Source organism: Musca autumnalis, unplaced genomic scaffold (assembly GCF_047663935.1).
Source record: "Musca autumnalis isolate F117 unplaced genomic scaffold, ASM4766393v1 scaffold_5, whole genome shotgun sequence".
Classification (NCBI taxonomy): domain Eukaryota; kingdom Metazoa; phylum Arthropoda; class Insecta; order Diptera; family Muscidae; genus Musca; species Musca autumnalis.
The window spans coordinates 13,189,031-13,210,762 of NW_027412088.1; positions in this window are offsets into that span (position 1 = coordinate 13,189,031).

Here is a 21,732-nt window from a genome sequence, read left to right on the forward strand (position 1 = left end):
GAGGAGTGCTTTGATTAAGCAGTTGGGCAAGTTGAGTGGAATATTCTATGGCTATCTGTTGTGATTGCAGCTTACCGATGTCCAACTTCCGTGTTGTGCCTGTTCGCACTTTGTTTGCTACGTTTAATCTGGTACGTACTTTTGCTGCAACAAGGTAGTGGTCCGAGTCTATGTTTGCACCTCGAAACGATCGTACATCCAACACGCTTGATGCATGTCTTCCATCTATCACAACGTGATCAATTTGATTACTTGTTCTTTGATCTGGTGACAACCAGGTGCCCTTATGAATATCGAAATGCTTAAATCTGGTACTGCTAACTACCATCTTTCTTGCAGCTGCAAAGTCTATCAGCCTCATACCATTGTCAGATGTTTCACTGTGGAGACTGAATTTCACGACTGTTGGGCCAAAGATATTCTTCTTTCCAATTTTGGCATTAAAGTCGCCAAGTATACTTTTAATGCCATGGGCAGGGCAAAGGTCATAAGTTTCTTCTAACCGCTCATAAATATATCCTTGGTCTGTTCGTCCTTGTCTTCAGTAGGAGCATAAGCGCAAATAAAGCTGGTGTTGAAGAATTTTGCTTTTAATCGAATTGCAGCGAGTCTTTCATTCACTGGTGTGAAGGTGGAGACCAGATCTTTTAACCTCCGACCAACTACAAATCCGCAACCATACTCATGCTTTGTGTCATGGCAGCTTTAATACAGTGCGTCACCTTTAGGTGTGGTTGTGACGCCTTTCCCCTTCCATCGTATTTCCTGTATGGCAGTAATGTCAGCTGTCTGGCTGGTTGGTTAACATAATTAATCTGCAAGGGATTTACCGATTTAGTCCAAACTTTATACGTCGTATTTTTTCCAAAACTATTACAATATTGAAGATATTGGCTTACTCAACAAAATTAAAAAAAGAATTTGTTTAGTTCAATCATTGTTCGAAAACCGTTTGGAATTTTGACCGAAGGTAGTCCTAGTGTTCCTAGTCACAGGCATATCATGTTTTCCTTGGGCAAATCCATACATCTTCAGATAACGCCCCAAAACTTAAAATAAAACTTTAAAGATACCAAATAAAATTACTGATGTATGAAAGTCTATGGTAAGCTATGCAGTGGAAAAGTATTCCGACCTGCCGGAATGCCGCCTTGAAAACTGCAACATTGTCCCTTCTCAAGACATCAGTAGACCATATTCATAAAAATGCGAGAGGCGGTGTAACAGCACTACGGAGATGTTGTCGATACAGTCAGTACCTGCTTGGGTGTTATTGCCCTCCCAAAATATGGTAGACAGATTTCCACACCCAGGCACGACAGGAGTGATCTTCATGATCCAAAGGTACAAACGAGAATCTCAACGAGCCTGTAGGCAGGCTGCATAGCATTCACACTGATGCAGCTGGGCAGGCAGTACAAACCCAGCTAACAATTTTTTCCGAGGGTTCTGATATCAGATTTTTTCTGAGATTTTCTGATTTTTTTTAGAAATGTGGCCGATTTCTCTAATATTTTCCTAGAAATTGGACCGATTATCTATAAGTTTATTTTAAGAATCTCTGCACATTTTCTAAAGAATCTTAAGAATCGTCGTTCCGAATTCGTTCCGATTTCTAATGGATTTTCTAAGGGAATTTTTTTTTCGGTTGATGTCGAAGAACATTATTAATGGTCATAAAATTCGTATATACAAATTTACAATTTTTATAATATAAATGCAACATATAATAATTCAAGCTAGTGTTGATAGCTTCGACATACTTCTGCACATTGTTCTACTGTTAATCATAAAATGATAACAACAGGCAAAATCATTAGAAAGTTTGAAATTATAATCTTCCATAAATAGTACATTAAAAGAAAATTGTCTGTGAGTGGGGGTTGTTCAGTACAGTACACTTCTTGTGTCAATATCAAAGGCGTCAGCATCAGAATTGTTTCCGATTTTTTTCAGAAAATCTGAACTTTTCTCCGAATTTTTCCAGAATTTCCTTCCGAATTCGAACGGATTTTCTTAAGAAAATCTAAATTTTTCATCGAATTTTCCAGAATTTTCTTCCGAATTCGGACCGAATTCCGTCAGAAAATCTAAATTTTTCTCCGAACTTTCCAAGAATTTACTTCCGCATACGGACCGAATTCGTCGCGAAACTCTAATATTTTTTAAGAATTTCTTTAGAAAATTCTTTCCGAATTCGGTGACCACGTCCATACAACTTTCGTACCGAATTCGGTACGAATTCGGCATCAGAATCGGATATTTTTTCAGAAATTCTGTCCGATTTCGATACGAATTCGGAAAAAAATGTTAGCTGGGATGATAGACCACTTCCGATATACGCAGCAAATGAACGCTAGCTGCGAAAACAACTAAGATTCGGCCGATACAGTCGGTTAAATTTTTATTGAAGCCGAATTTGTAGCAACATATGTCCTGGGTGTTGCCACTGTATTTTTGCCACGCTTAACCCATTTACATATATCCTAATTCTTTATGTACGCAGCCAGTTCAGGTTGCAGAATTTTTGTACCTGGACACAAAGGAATCGGAACCAAATAATTGGAAGATATTCGAGTAATGAACATGTACCATATAGTTCTATACAGACATAGCTCATTTGAGCTTGATTCTAGTGACCCATACTTGGAGTGTATGGGAATATCAGTCAAGGATGGAGCGCCGAAATAGAACCGCTGAATGTGTATATCCCGACGTTTAACAAATGTTTGCTGCGTTATTAGCCTTACATAAGACCACTGTTGGATCGTCTGGTCCTAGGATATTTTAATAATCATCTTGGGCTATGGCTTCAATCCTCGGAAATGACTAGAAAACCACAGCGCTCCCCGAGTAGACATCAAGCTCCACATTTTGCACCGTAAACGAGGACACAAGATCAGAGTAGACTGCTATATTTCGCCTGACCTATGCATCGTCATGTGGAATGGATTGACTACGCAACCCGTTATTTTCCTTAGGTCCCTCCATATCCATATCCCTATCCTCATCTCAATTAATAGACCATCCAAATTCATCACCTCTGAACGTCGTACTTTCATTAACCATAGAAAAACACTTGACTACGATTCTGAGAATTCACCAACCAAAGTTTAAAACAACTGCCCAATCAATCTAATTTTCGGGTAGCATAGAAGAATTTCCGAAACATCATCACTGCTGCAGCCACTAACCATATTCCTGTTGGTCGGATATCGGAAATAAGATCAAATTTCCCAGCAGAGGCGACGGGATATGCGAATGTACATGTGCAGCTATACCGTACGAACCCGGAAAAACGTGGCTAGGCCAAGTGAATTGCTATAACCTTGGAACCAGTAGTAGTAATCTGCGGACAACGGTTAAGGCGGTATCGAACGCTGAAAAATGATAATCGGACATCTGCATGTTTAACTGTGTGGTTGTGAGAGATCCGAAGACTTGCACTAGTTATTTTAGCCGACAATTTATTTAGCACACCGATAGCGACCGGGCGAAATAAGTGTTTTCGGTCGTTTGCGATCACTTCCAGCAAAGGAATAGGGAGGATGTTGTGTGGTGTGTTAAGCACGTGTGACTTGCATTCAGATGGTATGCGGTTTAATACGTGACCAGAACATCAACATTTTCGGCGGTGGCTTGCATTTTCTGAGTATTTCAGCAACGAAAAGCTTCCCTAAGTGGTGCTGTAAGACACGATGTTCGGATGCGGCAATAAAAGTAGGTCCCATATCTTTAGACCAATAAAAAGTAAGAACAACATCCAAAATGCAGCTCGAGAACTGCAAGAGAGTGTCTCCTTATGTTTTGGGTGGACCGCTTACATAAGGAGGCTATAGTATTGACCGTACGACGTCACAACACAATGCTGTCAATACGAGGGGCACTAGAAAACTATCTGGTCTAGGCAATACGCAGTTTCGCCAGGCTTCATTTTACATTTTTTGGAAAGTTTGACAGTTTTTAGCCTAAGCGTACTTCGGACACTTTGACATCCGAACATTTGTTGGGTTGTTTACAGTGACTTGAAAAAATCACTTTGCAAATCAATGTAATTTACTTTTGAGTATTTTCGTCAGATATTTTTTAAAAATTTTCGAAGTGGATAATCACGGCAAGAGTGCATTGATCGAATTAAATCTTTGTATGTCTATGTATGGTTTAATGAATTCAATCGTGGCCGACACTCGCCAAAAACGAAGGACGTGAGGGTCGTTCAAAATCGGATGTTGTGCAAAAAAAATAAAGCCGTGCCTGAACGGATAATTCAAGATTGCCATGTCATATACTGTGAGATAGGGGCATTCTTGGTCATTTCTTCAACCAACTATGATTTGATATTGCATGCACACCTGGCCGCAAAAATATATTTTTCTCGCTATATCCAGCAAAATTGGTCAATCGCTCAAAAAAAATTCTTGTTGTTTGTTGCACAGAAATTGTGAATAACAAGTAAAAAAGTGTCAGTCGGCTTTGCCGACAGAGGTATACCTTCAGCCAATGTGAATTGAAACTTTCATCTACAGATAGAATGTATTTAGCGTCTCTTCAGAGTTTTGTGGCCCTTTTTCAAAATTTGAACTTGCCGACAAAAATGTGGATTAGGAATCAACACAAATGTTGAACTTTTGTGGGGGAGGTACCCTTAGGGAGGACCGATATGGACCATTTTAGAAGTTAAACTAAATTTTGACAAAATATTAAGAGATCCACAGTTTGGACCAAATTGGTTGGCACATTCAAGTGATATAGTCCTAGCATTTTAGTGACATATTTTAAATATTGGGGGGAAGTACCGGACCTGCTCCTGAAAAAACTTTTACCGTCGTAATGGAGGTAGCGAATGCAAATCGCTTCAACAAAAATCAAAGTGATTCGAGAGCAGGTCTTAAAGTGAACTTATCCGAAATTTTGTGTGGGAGGTACCCAAAGGAGTGGACAAATATAGTCCATATTCGAACCTGATCTATATCTGGTAGATATATTAGGATGTGCAGAGTATGGATTACATTAGTCACTCCTTTCAAGAGTTATCGTGCGCATATTTTTTCCGAAGATTTTTGAATTTTTGTGAGGGAGGTACCTGAAGGAGTGGACCGAAATGGTTTATCTTCGAAATAAAACTATGTTTGGACAAAATATTACGAAGGCCAAATTTTGGACCGAATTGCCAGATCCGTTCGAGATTTATCTTGCGCTCCAACCACTACCCACTTTGCAACTTTTAGGCTATTTTCTATGAAGTATGGACTTGCCCCTTATGAAACTTGTACCATCGTATGGGGGACAGCGAATACAAGTTGTTACAACAAAAATCAAAACGATTCGAGAGCAGGTCCTAAACTGAACTTTTCCGAAATTTTGTGAGGGAGGTACCCGAAGGAGTGGACCGACTGAGTTCATATTTAAACTTCATCTAAGTCTGGTAGAACTTTCACGATGTGCAAAGTGTGGGCCAAATCGGTTACTCCCTTCAAGAGTTTTCGTGCGCACAAATTTTCCGAACATTTTCGAAATTTTGTGGGGGAGGTACCGGAAGTAGTGGACCGATATAACCCATCTTCGAACTTAAACTAAGTTTGGGCAAAATATTACGAAAGCCAAATTTTAAACCGAATCGGTTGCTCCGTTCGAGAGTAATCGTGCGCACCAGCCAGACAGACGGACGAACATGGCTAAATCAACTCCAAATTGTCTGAAACACATTTCGTCCAAACATACTTGGGGTCTAAAATCATTATTTCGATGAGGCACATTTTGGCCGTATGAAAGTCTATATACCCTCGTTAGCATAAATGCTGAGGGTATAAAAACAATCGCGGTCCTTCAAACGACATTTATAAGTTCGTCACAGACGACGAATCTTGGATCTATTCTTAGGAGCCCGAAACAAAACAGGAATCGACCGCTTGGGTCTTAAAAAGCGAGTCCAATCCCCCGAAAGATGTTCATGGAAGAAGACCATCGAAGCAAATGGTCGCCTGTTTCTTCTCAAAAACTGACCGTGTGGCGACTATACGGCTTGAGAAATATAGGGCGGTTAATCCTGTGTTACACTACAATTTGTTTGGCTGAGCTCTCCTGAGAAATACGAAAAACGCACAAGAGAACACGAATCATTGTGCATCATGACAATGCGAGCTCTCACACATCGATTCAAACCAGCGCCTGTTTGCCCGGACAAAACGTGGAACTCATGGGTCATGCGCCGTTCAGCACTGACTGGGGACCCAATGACTTCATTTGATTCCAGCACATCAAGAAACAAGTAAGAACGGCGTTAAGTTCGGCCGGGCCGAACTTGTTATACCCTCCACCACAAGTTGTATTGAAGTAAAATGGAATAATTAGTTTCCTTTCGTGTATGAAGAAGACTTAATACTGAATTTCAGCAATTTCGGTATAACAATGTGAGGCACCGTTATATGGGGCTATTTCAAAACGTCGATCTATACCGACAAATTTCTGACGGAAAGTTTTTACACTCAAAGAAGACTAAATACCAAATTTCCTACATTTCGGTAAGAGAATGTGACTAAAACTTAAAAACTACCGAAAATCAAGAAGTACGCTTTTATAGGGCTACAGCAAGACGTGGACCTATACTGATAATAAATACTCTTCTGGAATATTTTATAACTCTTGGAAGATTAAATAACGAATTTCAGCCATTTCGGTGGGATATTTACGTCACAATCTTCAGTATTACGAAAATCGGGAGGTACCGTTCTAAGGGGGCTATATGAAGGCGTGGACCTATACCGAAAAATTTAAAGGGGAAGTTTGAGTACCCCCAACGAAGTCTAAATACCAAATTTCAGCCATTTCGATGGAATATTGAGGCCAGCCACAACTTTCAAAATACCGAAAATCGGGAGGCACCGACAAAGTTCTGGGGAAGAGTTTTATACCACCAACGTAGACTAAGTACCAAATTTCAGCCATTTCGGTGTGATAATGAAGCTAAAACCTTTAAAATATCGAAAATCGGGAGGTACCGCTCTATGGGGGCTATATGAAGGCATGGACCGATACCGACAAAGTTCTGGGGAAGAGTTTTATACCACCAACGTAGACTAAGTACCAAATTTTAGCCATTTCGGTGTGAAAATGAAATATCAAAATATCGAAAATCGAGAGGTACCGTTCTATGGGGGCTATATGAAGGTGTGGACCGATACCGCCAAAATTCTGGGGCAATGTTTTATACCCCTAAAGAAGACTACGTACCAAATTTCAGCCATTTTGGTAGGATAATGAAGCTAAAACCTTAAAAATACCGAAAATCGGGAGGTACCGTTCTATGGGGGTATATCAAAACGTTGACTCACTATCTTTAAAATTGCGAGCTGTATCTTGATTTCAACAGACAGACAGACGGACGGCTGCTGATCAATAATATATATACTTTATAGGGTCTCCGACGAATATTTCGATGTGTTACAAACGGAATTACAAATTTAATTATATCCTCCATATGGTGGAGGGTATGAAAAGATGTGATCAACGATTTTCGTCGCCAGTAGATGTTGTACAAGCGTTCAAAAACCATGTTTTGGAGGTGTCTCAATAAAGCCACTGCAAGCAACCCAAGACATGGTCGTATGTCAAACTGTCCTAAGTACGCTTAGGCTAAAAGCAGTCAAACTTTCCAAAAAAATTTTGCGTGTTGCGAGAGAAATTGCGTTCCACTGCTCTAGAATGTAGTGAACTCATAGAGACGAAGTCGCGGAATGAATACCGTCCTCGGAGATCTCGACACACTAGAGTTTTTTAGCGCAACTAAAATCCAGCCAGGATTGATGGCGTAATGCAGAACATTAGCCCAGGATGTAATAATAGTCCTCATTATGCGCTGCACTTGTTCAATTGCCCAGCCAAACCTCCTGCTTCATTATATACCCAGCAAAATAAATTGGAAGCAGTGCAATGTGGTCGAGTTCTGTCACGGCATGTTTTGATGCAGTTCAAACGGAGTCGTGAAAAAGGCACTCCAGTCCTCACATTTTAACTGCATTTGGATGCAATCCAAAGAATCACATCCACTTGTCACATTTTAACAACATCCGGATGCAGTTCAGCGGAGTCGTGAAAAAGGCACTCCAATTCCTCACAATTTAACAGCATCCGGGTGCAGTCCAAATGGAGTCGTGAAAAAGGCACTCCGTTCGCTACATATTATTAGCAGTTGTTAGAGATCCCTACATGTACATAAATCAGTTTGTACATCTCTACAGGCAGCGACATAAATTTTCCAATAAGAGATAAGCGTGTTAATATTTTCAAACATTTGTTAATACAAACTGAATAATATTTCATTTGTGAACATTTTTCCGGTAACTCAAGAGAAGAAAATTTCCGAATGGAGTGCTGTTGGAGTACATGTCGAAATCTTAACTGGTGATGGGAAGACAACCCATTTAGCAAATGAAACAAAAACTGTTCAGCTTGGAACAAATGGAGAGCGGAGGAAACACGCATGTTTGCGATTGAATTCAATGGAGAATTTTCATAATTTGTGTTAATGTAATAAAGTTCTTAATATTTTTGTTTTACACAAATAATGCATTTTATTTGTTCTGACATATTTTGTAATGGCTTGCACAATTTCCGCAGAATGCCTGTATCAAAACACGTGCTTTGGAATGCCTCCTATTGTACCCCAGAGGGTCAGTTAAAATGCAGTGCCAAAGGGTCAGTTAAAATGCAGTGCAATGGAGTGCCTCTTTCCGTAGTCACGCTCTTGTAAAAATCATGAGTGAAAATGCATAATTTGATGCACTTCCAGATCACTTGTACATATCATTTAACTGCCTCTTTGGAGGCAAACTTTTTGCTGGGTACAAATCATATTTATGTGACCTTATTTCTGAAGCAGAGCCGAAAGGAGATGGAATGCAGTAACTGATTGATAAATCCACTCCACCGAAAACACATCAGTGTAATTAATAAGACCAATACTAGCTATTCCTCCTGGCATATTATTTATCAATAAAGATGCTTCTCCCTTATATTCGTCTAATAAATTCATAAAAGCACCACAGATACAAAAAGTCACAATCATGAACTGAATTTGTATAACTCTCACAACAACCTTAAATTTTAAAGAAAAAAACATCTTTTTTTGTAGTTATCACCATACCAAATTTGTAAGAAAATGATAATCTTATCTCATATACAGAAAATAAATATTAAATTACTTAAACTCTTTATTATGCAAATCGGCGAGGAGAATACAAAAATTCCTATAATTGTTTCGAAAATAGCAGCAATCAACGTGATTCTCTTTTACTGACTGATGTTTGAAGAATCATAAATACCACAAACTGTCATAATTTGTCAGCCATTATCCTTATAAATCCTTTAGGTATCATCATTAATCAACCCTCTTCTCGTGACGCCCTGCTATCTCTCTTACGCACACACACACACCCCATCACTCCACAACAATTGTAAATACAACATAAATTCATCTATAAATGAAACATAATTGTCATACAACTGGGTCCTGCTACTACCAGCGGCAATTTAGCGCATTAAAAACGCTTTGCGTTTAGATTTCGTTTTCTTTCCTTTCCTTATATCATCGATGTTGTTGTTGTGCTCGTTGTTGTTGTCGTTGTTCTAATTGTGGTTGATTTTACGCTCCAGCAACGGAAATAATTAGCATATGAATTCAGGCTGTTAATATGACTTCAAAACTACTGCCACAACTACTGCTGGCTGGCTGACTGACTGCTGCCGTTTGTTGTCTGGCTTTTACTTCACTGCTTTGTATGATAAGGGATATCGTCGCATAGCTTATCAACGTGCGTATTCACAATGAGTGGTAAAAATTGCATTTAGGATAATGATTACAAAGTGAAATTTCATCACATTCGAAAATGAAACAACATATTTGTTACACATACATACGTAATTTCGTTTTATGGATATCATGAAATAGACTCAATTGGGGCTTAATGGCCGAGCTGTTTTTTGATTTTATAACGGAAAATGTAGTGAAAAACGGGGTTTCTTGGATTTTCAACTTAAAACGGACATAACTTATTTTTTCCACAACGGACATTTACAACTTATCTTTTATATAAAAGGTGAGAATCATGTCTTTCAAACAAGCCATAATTTTTAAAAATCGGGTAACAAATGGTTGAGTTATAGCGATTTAAGTGTGACAAAAACGCATTAAAAAACAGGAAAATGCTTTTCCTGGTGCTCTAGGCTGCGTAGAAGACACCAAACAGCATAATTATTTACTTTTATCAAGGAGAAAATTTGGTTAGCTTTACAAAATGGGGAAAATCAATGAAATCGGTTGAAAAATGTTACCCGATTTGTTACCCGATTTTTAAAATTATGGCTTTTTCGAAATCAAAAAACGAAGTGACCCAAAGAAACCAAAGGTATTTTCGTCTTCCATGGACTCCCACAATACCGAATTTATGCATCAGAACCCCTGCAAATTTTCACTGTAGCACAGTGTTATTAAAGAGGACGAAAAAAGCGTTACCGGGGTCATACGCCGAATATTTCTAAAATAGTACAAAAGAGGGAATATTAGATAGCTTATATAAGTTACCTCCGTATGTAAACATTCAAACGCTGGTACGCGTATCTTCCATTTTTAGACCTCTTTCATAATCTGCCCGATTTTTCTTTTAATTAAAAAAAAACTTGAATTTTTTGTAAGATGTTATATATGCATGTACTAGTAGTTGGTTAAGATGGTGAGTGATTACAAACCCTTCATAGGCGCAAAAAGTATGTCAAAATATCGTTTACGTATGAAATATCCCAGAACTATTTCGGCATAAATGTCGAAATAGGAATTTTTCCATGAAACTGAACTGGACAGAAACACCCAGATCGTACGCACCGCATATTTCCCGTCTTCTCAGAGTGTTCCATCAACTTCTCCGAAAACAAATCTCTCTAACACTTTATACTGCCGAGCCTGATTCACGGATGCCTCCATTTTTTCAAAAGTTTATGTTTCGGGCAGTAAAGTTCCATCCATGCCGTCGGCATAAAGGAGTTCACATAACCTTCCTAGCAGCATGTTGAAAAGATTTCACGATAACTCTCTCCTTCTCTGAAAGCGTATGAGCCGTATTAGCTTTGCGGTCATATTAAATTTTAACAACAGTTCGGCTATGAGAATATAGTACATAATTAGTATTATATTTACTTCCCTTTGAGTTTTCCCGGATTTGAAGTAATATCTGATAAATTTCATAGATCCGGATCATTAAATTGAAATTTCATATCATTGGACTAACACGAATCTACATGGGTGCATTTAGCAATATGATAAAATATGTTTTTTTGTCCCTTCGGGAACATTCCTGAAAAATATATATTTATACACTCAGAGAAAAAATATTTGAATATGGTCGTGAGAATCAGACTGCTCGGAGACCTATGGTTCGTCCTGCATATATTTGAGGATATTTAATGAGAATATTCCTTGTTGAATTGAGGATAAAGATGAAGAAGCTTCCTGAATATTACTCTGTTTTAGATAGATGGTTTGAACTCTGGCATTTGTGTCACCCCAGTGAAAGCCGAGCATTCATGTCGCATCCAATGATTATCAGACCTATGAATTACGAAACTCCCTCGTCGTCTGACTACGAAACTCCCCTGCGGTCCCCTCGACAACAACCGTACGCGCAGCCTTTAACACCAGCCGTTGTTGTCCCAATCCCAGATAATGCATCCTTTTTGGAATTTAATTGCAATGGACTCCGAGGTCAGATCGAGGAAATAGTAGATTTCATGAGTCGGAAGAACATCAAGGTCGCGGTGGTGCAATAAACCAAGCTGAACGACAACCACAGCATAGAGCATTGTGATGGTTACAATGTGCTAAGGAAAGATCGCACCAGAAGTGCAGGTGGGGGATTAGCTTTCCTATTGCACCAGTCTGTCCAATATAGACCTATCTCGCTTGAGGCTGTCTCTAATGACCCGTACTTGGAATGTATGGGGGTAGCAGTCAGGTGTGAAACTGCCGAGATAGAGTTGCTGATCGTATACATCCCGCCGAGAAATAGCTGTATCTCAGATTATAGGCCTAACGTTAGCCCGCTCTTGGAAGGTCATAATCGTCTGGTCCTGGGGGACTTTAATGCGCATCATGAGATGTGGCATTCGGCCCTCGGAAACGACCAGAGAGTACAGCGATGGCTGAGCAGATTGATAGCTCTACGTTTTGCACGGTCAATGAGGACGCCCCTACCAGAATTAGAGGAGAGTGTCACAGTTCGCCAGACATAACACTGCTGCATCCGCTCGCCATATCCCTGCTGGTCGAATACCCGAAGTAAGACAAAACTTTCTAGTAGAGGCGACGGGATTAGCAAATGAGCGTGATGAGCTTCGTCGTGCCGACCCCAATGACCCCAGAGTTAGGGAGCTGACACTGGAAGTTAACAGGCTGGTCGGCGAGCATAAGCGGAACAAATGGTTAAATCATCAGAAGAGGTGCAACATTGGAGCCGGTATAGGTGAATTGTGGGGAACGGTTAAGTCACTCTCGAACCCTGGAAGAAAGGAAGATAGGACCTCAGTCACGTTTGGCGACGTTACGTTGACTGACCCGAAGAGGTAGTTTGTCGAGCACCCCGAGAGTGACAGGGCGAAGAGAAGAGTATTACGTCGCTTCAAATCTCTTCCTGCCGAGGATGAACCACCACAATTTACAATGGATCATGTTGCCAATGCCATCAGAAACGCTAAATCATCCAAAGCGTTGTGCCCTATGGAATCCCCATGGTAATGCTGATGCAGCTGGATGAGCCGGGATTGGATTATCTCACTAAAGTTCTCAACTTGTCGTTAGCCACCCTCGTTGTTCCCCAAATCTGGAAAACCAGACGACCGTGCGATAGAACAGTGATGGCCACAAACTGCCCTAAAATTTTAGGGGTCACATTCGACACTACATTCACGTCGTGCGCACACGCCACAGCTATCTGCGACAAGCTGAAAAGTAGGAACAAGGTCCTCAAGTCCCTAGCCGGCAGCACTTGGGGTGCGGATAAAGAAACCTTGTTGACCACATATAACGCGATAGGTCTATCTGTGGTAAGCTATGCGGCTCCAGTCTGGTCCCCGAGATTATGTGATACGAATTGGAAAAAGATTCAAACTTGCCAGAATGCCGCCCTGAGAACAGCAACAGGGTGCTTCCTCAAATCTTCAGTGGACCATCTACATGAGGAGGCAAAGATTCTTCCAGTAAAGCAACACAATGAGATGCTTTCGTTGCAGTACCTGCTTGGATGTTACCATGTGAGCCATCCTAATTACCATCTTGTGGGTAGGTCCGACACACTCTGGCAGATCAGGATGGATATCCATGCTCTAGAGGGAGAGGTCCAACGATACAGGAGAGAACCACTAGATCGACAAGCATATCAAGCAGGTTTGAATAGCATTCACACGGACGCATTTGCCAAGGCCTTAAGCAATTATAGTGTGAATAAAGTACTCGGAGTACATCCCCCATCTATCGCAGCTGAGGATCGTCACCTGCCACGACAAACCAGAATAGTTTTGGCTCAACTACGCTCGGGATATTGCAGTCGCCTAAGTTCTTATAGGGCAGAAATCGATCGCGCCGTGCAAGACATCTGCCCAGTATGCGGCATGGGCCCGCACGACACAGAACACCTTTTCAACTGCCCCGCCAAACCTACCCATCTAACTCCAGTGGATCTGTGGCTACATCCCATCGAAGCAGCCATTTTTCTGGAACTGGAGATGGACCCAGAGCCAGATTGAACAGATGATAAAAAACACTGTTACAACAACATCAGACCTATGCTCCCCAGCACGTCCTGCTGTTCCTGTCTGACTTTGTAAATCGATGACAAGCGTTAAGTTCGGCCAGAACGAACTTGTTATTTCCTCCACCACGAGTTGTATTTAAGTAAAATGGAACAATTAGTTTCCTTTCGTTTATGAAGAAGGCTAAATACCAAATTTCAGCAATTTCGGTAAAACAATGTGGCTAACCTTCAAAATATCGAAATTCGAGAGGCACTGTTACATGGGGACTATATCACAACGTCGATCTATACTATTTCTGGCGGAAATTGTTTACAATCAAAGAAGATTAATACCAAATTTCCGATATTTCAGTAAAACCTTCAAAATACCGAAAATCAAGAGATACGCTTCTAAGTGGGAATTTGGGAACCCGCGGTCCTATACTAATGATTCTCTTCTGCAATATTTTATAACCACGTGGAAGACTAAATAAAAAATGTCAGTCTTTTGTTGGGATATTGACGTCATAACCTTCAGAATTACGAAAATCGGGAGGTACCGTTTTATGGGGCTATATCGAAACGTGGACCTATACCGAAAATTTTGGTCAGAAATGCTTTTACCTCCAAAAAAAAAAGACTAAATACCAAATTTCAGGCATTTTGGTGGGTTGCTGTGGCCACAACCTTCGAAATACCGAAAATCGGGAGGTACCATTCTACCATTTGAAATACCAAACATCCTAGAAGTAATAAAAGCTTGTGTACCAAATTACAAAGCTATATCTTGATTTCAACAGACGGACATTTTGATATCGACTTAGAATTTTACTCTGATCAAAAATATATATCTACTTTGTAGGGTATCCGAAGAATATTTCGATGTGTTACAAACGGAATGACAAATTTAATTATTCCCTCCATATTATGGGGGAGGGTAAAATTGGGGGTCTGCTACATCCTTCCTCCATCTGCACCTTCCCAATCCGAAGTTAAGCTCTCCCCTCGACATTTAAGTTAGTCTTTTCCGTACTATCGGTGAATAGCTTAATGACAATCCCGCCATTCTTCGAATTAACAATCCTCCAACTTCCATCCGAAGAGCGACGTTGTGCTTCTCGTCTAACTTCAGTATCCTCTAAGGAGGTTGTCACCCCACATGGAATTTTAGTTACAGGCACGGCGGCCAAATTAATGTCTTCTCAAGGTCAATGCCATAACTTCTTGAAAAAAAAACTTACCAATTCCTTATTCTCGCAATTCCTTTGTAATGACGGCCTGAGCCGTACGTAACTCTGATTCACAACGTTTGACATGTGGATGTCCCTGAAAATCTGTATATATCTGCAAGACAAAATATCACATAAACACGAAAAGTGTAAATATATGCAGGATGTTTTGATGGATATTGGTAAAAAAATCTTCCCATTTTTGTGAAATGATAAGGAACAAGCCCAACTCGATCTTACTCACGTATTGTGAAAATTGACCTTGAAAAAATCAACACTCAACAAATCAGCGACACTGAACATTTGAAATACATTTCAGATACCTTTCATTACAATTACAAAAATATATTTAATAAAAAAAACATTAAGTTAGAGTGTTTCATTTATAAATGCACTTAAAACTAGAAAATGATTTTTCATGATGGAATCTCTCAAATAAAACGCTTGCATTTGAATTAAAAATTATGACAATGTGAAACGGCAAGCGTTTTATTTGAGAGATTCCATTACGAAAAATTATTTTCTAGTTTTAAGTGCATTTATAAATAAAACACTGTAACTTATTTTTTTTTTAAATTATTTTTTATTTTTAACTTTTTAGTAAATAAATTTTTTGACCACTGGTCATTTTTGACCATAACCAAATTACAGTCAATTTAGGCCAAAAATGTAGATAAAAGCTTTAAATTGCTCAAAATCGTGCGGTACCGTTATATGGGGGCTATAAGAAAAAATGAACCCATATGCTTTGTGGTTTCATATTCATGTATTGCCATCCAAATCTGAAAAGTGTGCAAAGTTTTAGTTCGATTGGTCAACTGCAACTGTGTTAAAAATGAGTTACTAGATTTGAACTAAACGGACACCAAAACAAGTTAAATAAAATACTGTAAAACCGTTGTTTATTTTGGTTATTCTAATATTTTTGTGAACAAGTTAAGTTAAAAAAATCCAAATAGGGTCACTTCTACCTGCTTCTTTACCCACTTACTAAACAAGAAACGTATATATTTTTTTGATAACTACAAGCAGTGGGATTCTATAAAAAATATTTGACCCTATTTAGTGTAAATTGATAAAAAATGTTTCTCAATTTTTTACAATCTTTGGTATTTAGGAAAATTGGACACTATACAATGTGGTGTATGGTATAAAAACTCCGAAAAAACATATTTTTGGTCGCAAGGGTAACAAAAATCTGGATAAAAGTCGTAAAATAGGACCCTGAGCTATAGCTCGAAAACAAGAGCTGATGGAGAAAACCAGCTTCCTGTTTTGAAAATAACTCGCCAATCTGAGTTAGAAACACGAAAACTAAAGTCGTATTGACCTGTGTAATTCATCTAATTTCCACTACTATCCAGATCCAAGTAAAATCTGTTACCTTTTATTTCCAAGCCTCGTTAATACCACCCGGCATACATAACTCTTATATAAATATAATAAAACAAAGATTAATTTAATTTGAATTATACAATACTTCGTTAACTTCGCCCCCTTGGCGATGTCAACAGTCAAAGCTAAAATAAACAAATCATCACACACCCTCACCCGCAATCACAATTGTCATGTGGCTGTCTGACATAACTATCAGGACCTGTTTACATAGACAAAGCAAAGGTGTATCACCTGAGTTTGTATGCTTTCTCAGATAACTGTAAACGTTTTTTGTTGTTGTTCTTGTTTTAGTAGGTGGTAGTTATAGTGTTAACAGGAATAACAGGAATCGTGTTGTTTGTTGACCTTTAACACAACTCCACGTATGTGAAGTGTTTACAGCTGTTGGATTTCACAGGTTTTGTTGCTCTTGTTTTATTAATTAAATTTAATAGTTTACGGAATTCAGCTTTATGAATAATGTTGTTAATCCCTTTTCTGTATAGATGATAATAATGGCAAGATAATAAATAGATTTTTGTGTATTGTCAGTCATTTTTTTCTAATAGTGTTAATATTATTAAATCAGTTAGATTAGAAGGAGCATATAAAATATGTTATCATATGGCCGGCCATAGTAATGGAATTAATACCAGAACCAGGAAATATGGTCAAAGAATTACTACAGTATAGAGAAACTTCATTTTAAATAAAAACTTTTGTGTTGGAGTATGTTTAAGAAAACGTTCCTTTACAAAACGATTGGTTATGGAGAATTTCGACTGTATGTATATGAAAAAAATACGGAAACTTTTTTGAATAGTTTCAAAGGGGAAATTATGGTGAATATTCACCAAAAATCAAAATATTCAAAAAAATAATACTAAAAATGATCTTCGCCTAAAAAGGCAACATTTTCAAATAAATAAAATCAGCTGAGCCAGGCTGGGGTTTGAAGCTACGTCCTTGAAAACACACAAGAAAAAAAGTGTTGTCACAGCGTGTTAGTGTTCAGAGCCAAACTAATTATCTCGATGAATACGCTGCTGGTGCTATCTATACAGAATGTATCCTCTATGACGAGGCAATTGACTAGTATAGATAGAGATGTAAGTGATGATATGGAACATGTATTTATTGAGCTTAGATCTAACTATTTTCATATAGGATGTATTTGGTCTATAAAAAACAGCAGCACCAGATTTCAACATCTCGACATCCATAAGGGCACCTGGCTGTCTCCAGATCAGAAAACAAGAAATGAAATTGATCACGTTGTGATAGATGAAAGCCATTCATCGAGCTTGTTAGATGTGCGTTCGTTCCGAGGAGCGCACATAGACTAAGACCACTACCTTGTTGCAGCAAAGGTACGCCCGCGTTAAACATAGGAAGCAAAGTACAAGCAGACACAACACTCCATGCAAACAGCCGCAAAATCAGTACTTGGATACAAGAGACCTCCACCAAGGAAACAATGGTATGACCAGGAGTGTCGTGCTGCTACCGAAAAGCAAAATGCGGCATATAGGGCTACTTTACAATCAGTAGCAACGCGTAGCACACGAGAGAGGTATCGGTATAAATGGAGAGAGGAGAAACGTATTTTCCGCTGGAAAAAGAGAGAAATGGAAAGACGGGAGTGTGAAAAAATCGAGATGTACAGGAGCCAGAATGAAGTCCGAAAATTCTACCAAAGAGTGAAACATCAAACAGATGGCTTTGGTACAGGCACATCCTCCTGTAGAGACCAGCAAGGTAATCTGGTAACAGATACAGATAGCGTGCTAAGGATATGGAAAGGGCCTTTTTCCAAACTGTTGGTATCCAATAGTAGCGAAGTCGACGAAGACACCACAGATCCAATCCCAGAAGATGGTATTGAATGTATACCGCCCAGCCAAGATGAGGTAAAGACAGCAATAAATCGGCTAAAGAATAATAAGGCAGCAGGGGCCAATGGCTTACCAGCCAAGCTGTTCAAAACCGGAGGCGACACGCTGATAAGGTGTATTCATCAGCTAGTTAGCACCATCTGGCAGGAAGAACGAGTACCCGTAGATTGGAACCTGAGCATCATGTGCCCTGTCCACAAGAAAGGAGATAAGACTGTATGCTCTAACTATAGGGGGATAAGTCTTCTTCCTATTGCCTACAAGATCGTGTCAGGGATATTGTGCCAACGACTAAAGTCTGAATTTGGTATCCCGGCAAAGCTCATCCGGCTTTATAAAATGACTTTAACTGACACGAGATCCTCAGTTAAAATAGGAAAGAACATTTCCGAAGAGTTTTGTAGCAAAAGAGATTTCAGACAAGGAGACAGCCTTTCGTGTGATCTCTTCAACATCCTGCTGGAAAAGATTATACGAGATGCAAACGTCAAAAGAAGTGGCACAATCTACACCAATAGCCACATGTTACTTGCTTATGCTGATGATATAGGAATCATGGGACGATCAGTAAAGGAAGTAACTGATACCATTATGAAGGTCGAAGGAGAATCTGCTAAAGTGGGTCTGGCGGTAAATGGTGAGAAGACCAAGTTGCGTCAATTGAGCTCGGACCAACTGTGGAAGTTGGTCCCTATAATTTTGGTTCGTACACCTCGGCACCTCCGTAAACACAACAAACGACATCAGTTGTGTAATAAAAAGAAGAATTGTATTGGCCAACAGATGCTACTTTGGTTTAAGTAAGCAGTTAAAAAACAAAGCCACATCTCGTCAAACAAAAATAACGTTCTACAAAACACTGATACTACCCGTGTTGATGTATGGCTACGAAGCCTGGGTACTTGCGCAAGCAGATAAGGCAGTGCTTGCTGTGTTTGAGAGAAAAATTCCTCGAAAAATCTACGGACCAATCTGCGTTGACGGTGAATATCGACGTCACATGAACCACGAGCTATATCTGCTATACAACGACATCAATATTGTTAAACGTATCGAGATGCAGCGATTGCGTTGGCTAGGCCATGTAATAAGAATGAGCGATGATGAACCCGCTAAAAAGGCGTATAAATACGGACCGCTTGGCTGTGCACGCAGAATTGGCAGGCCAAGGAATAGATGGCGCAAACAAGTGGATGAAGAGATGACAAGGCGCGGTATTCCAGAGTGCGAAGCAACAAATAGAGAGAAATGGAGATCTTTTCTTAGTTCGGCCTATGGAACAAATGTTCTGTAATGGGCCAGCTAAGTAAATAAGTAATACTTTTGATGCAGCGCTATTCGCTTTTCAGAAAGTATTTCCTCATTTTCACAAAAACTTTTTATTTTCTTGTGAAAACATTGCTTTAAAAACTCTCGCGTTTTTTTCTAAAATATTTTCGTCTGCCGCGCTATTCAGTTTTTAGAAAATAGTTGATATTTTTACAAAAACTTTTTACCTTCTTGAATTGTAAAAATTTCGCGATTTTTTCAAAAATATTTTCGCCTGAGGTGCTTTTCTTTTTTTAGAAAATATTTGAATATTTTTAGAAACATTTTTTATCTTCTTAAATTGTAAAAATTTTTTGTAAAAAATCGCGCGATTTTTATACCCTCCACCATAATATGGAGGGTATAATTAAATTTGTCATTCCGTTCGTAACACATCTAAATATTCATCGGAGACCCTATAAAGTATATTCTTGATCATGGTAAAATTCTAAGTCGATATAACCATGTCCGTCTGTCCGTCCGTCCTACCGTCTGTTGAAATCAAGATACAAATCGCAATTTTTAAGGTAGAGCTTTGGAAAAGTTTCTATTACTTCTAGGATGATTTGTATTGCAAATGGGCTATATCGGTCCACGTTTTGATATAGCCCCCATAGAACGTTACCGCCCGATTTTCGGTATTTTGAATTTTTTGGTCCCATTTCACACCGAAATGGTTGAAATTTGGTACATAGTCTTCGTTGGAGGTATCAAACTCTTCCCCAGAAATTTGTCGATATAGGTCCACCTTCATATAGCCACCATAGAACGATACCTCCCGATTTTCGGTATTTTGAAGGTTGTGGCCACAATAATCCACCGAAATGGCTGTAATTTGGTATTTGGTCTTTATTTGGGGTGTTAAAAGTTCCATCTGAAATTATCGGTATAGGTCCACGCCTTAGAACGGTACCTCCCTATTTCCGGTATTTTGAAGGTTGTGGCCTCAATATTTCACCGACATGGTTGAAATTTGGTATTTCGTCTTCATGTACCGACAAGTTTCTGGGGTTTCTTGTCGGTACAGGCCAACGCCATAATGTAGCCCCATAGAATGGTGCCTCCCTATTTCCAGTATTTTGAAGGTTATGATCTCAATATTCCACCGAAATGACTTAAATTTGGTTTTTAGTTTTCGTTGGGTATACAACTTTCCCCCAGAAATTTGTCGGTATAGGTCCACGCCTTAGTATAGCCCCCATAGAACGGTACCTCAATATTTCCGGTATTTTGAAGGTTGTGGCCTCAATATTCCACCGAAAGGGCTGAAATTTGGTATTTAGACTTCTTCGGTATAGGTATACGCCTTAGTATAGCCCCCATAGAACGGTACCTCCCTATTTCCGGTGTTTTGAAGTTTGTGGCCACAATATTCCACCGAAATGATTGACATTTGGTATTTGGTCCTCATTTGTCCGTATAGGTTCAACCCTTCATATAGCCCCCATTGGACCCGATTTTCGGTATTTTGAAGGTTTTAGCCACACCGAAATGGCTGAGATTTGGTTCTTAGTCTTCGTTGGACGCAAAAGCCTGTCTGACTGAAATTCGTCGGTGTAGGTCCACTTCTCGATATAGCCCCCATAGAATGGCACCTCCCGATTTTCGTAATTCTGAAGATTGTGAGTCAATATCCCACCGAAAAACTGAAATTTGTTTTTAAGTCTTCCATGGGGTTATAAAATATTCCAAAAGAGAATTATCAGTACAGGTCGCGGGGTCCTAAATACGCCATAGAAGCGTAGCCCTCATGGAACGGTACCTCCCGAATTTCGTTATTTTAAAGGTTAGCCACATTGTTTTACCGAACTTGCTGAAATTTGGTAGTAAGTCTTGTTCATAAACGAAAGGAAATTAATTGTCCCATTTTACTTCAATACAACTCATGGTGGAGGGTATAACAAGTTCTGCCAGGCCGAACTTAACGCCGTTCTTACTTCTTCAAAGATATTTTCGCCTGCGGCGCTTTTTGTTTTTCAGAAAGTTTTTGAAAATGTTAACAAAAATTTTTTTAAATAGTGAAAATATTTTTGTAAAAATTGCTTAATTTTTTTAAAAAATATTTGAGCCTGCGGCGCTCTTAATTTTTCACAAAGTATTTGCAAATTTTAACAAAAACTTTTTATTTTCCTGCAAGCAGAATTTTTC